This window comes from Trypanosoma equiperdum (assembly GCF_001457755.1).
Source record: "Trypanosoma equiperdum strain OVI genome assembly, contig: ctg_1711, whole genome shotgun sequence".
NCBI classification, from domain to species: domain Eukaryota; phylum Euglenozoa; class Kinetoplastea; order Trypanosomatida; family Trypanosomatidae; genus Trypanosoma; species Trypanosoma equiperdum.
In genome coordinates this window covers 132,039-133,402 of record NW_027123740.1, presented here as the reverse complement: position 1 = coordinate 133,402, position 1,364 = coordinate 132,039, and positions in this window count along the sequence as shown.

Below are 1,364 nucleotides of genomic sequence, written 5' to 3'. Positions count from 1 at the left end.
AGAAAAGATAAAAACAAGTAGCAATTTTTTTTCTTTTTTTAAATTCTTCTTCCCACATTTTTCTCCCTATATTCTTATTTTCTTTACACTGTTTTTTTGAGGGAACTCGTAACTTGTCGCTGTGTTTAGTTGTTTTCATTTGTTTCGTTCTGTATTAAAAGTTGTTGATTTTTTTTTGTTTACTCTTCTCCTCTTGCAATTAGTGATGTTGTTATTTTTGATAGCCCCGTCTTTGTTTTGTTTTGTGTTTCTTTTTTTTTTTTCCTCCTCTTTCGTGTTTCAGTTTTGTATGACAACTCGCTCACATTCGCTGCGCCGCCCTTCAGAGAAACCTCTAGTGGTGGCATGTGCAATGTTAATGCCGAAGAAAATAATATATAAATATTATATATATTATTTATATATTTGTATATGTAAAAGGAAAATTAAATATGTGAGATAAAATCAAAGATGAAAGACGAGGTGAAATTAAATAGGACAGAAGAAAAAAGGAAAAAAAAAAGTGTCATCGTCGTGATCACAAGAATCATCTTTGATTAATAAGTAAGTAAGCAAGTGCGTGTTAATTAAATTAAATTTTGTAACTAATATATAACAAGAAAATGAAAAGAGAATACTTGAGAGATGCCAGTTCATTAGATTTCACACCATTTTTTTATTTTTATTTTTATTTTTTCATTAGATTTTTTTTTCATTTTAGATGCAAATGTGGAGAAAAGCGGAAGGAGTCGTACTGCCGAGTTGAAGGTTTTTTGTAGTACCTTTTTTCTTGTTTCGTTTTTATTTGAAAGTGAATTTTTGGTTCTTTCCTCTTATGCTCTTGTGCTCATTTACAAATCCTGTTACGGTATAAATTTTTTTTTTAAAAAAAGAAAGTGAAAAAAGCAAACGGAGCAAATCAAATTGACGAATGAAAGAACGAATAAATGACAACGAAGAGAAGAAAAAATAAAAAGGAAATTGGTGAGCATATGATAAAAACAACTAAAAACGGGGGGGGGGGACGAAAAGCAAAAGAAAAAACACGTCAACATAGACAAAAAATACATAGGCAAACATACACGTCGATATTATATAAATATAAATATATTTATTTATTTATTTATATTTATATTTATAGTATTGATGGTTGTATGTTTGTGTGCGTTGAAAGGGAGTGAGCGCCGATAAACTCCCTTTTGTGCGCCTTTTTGTTGTTGTTTTTTTTTTCCACATGTTTGTGTTTTCGTTCTCTCACAGTTCTGTTTTACCTATTACTCGTTATCAGTTCACTCCGTTAGATGTTATACCGCTTATTTATTAATATAAATTTATTTCCCTTGCATTTCCCTCATACCTCATTTCTTTTTTTTCTTTTGAGCTCG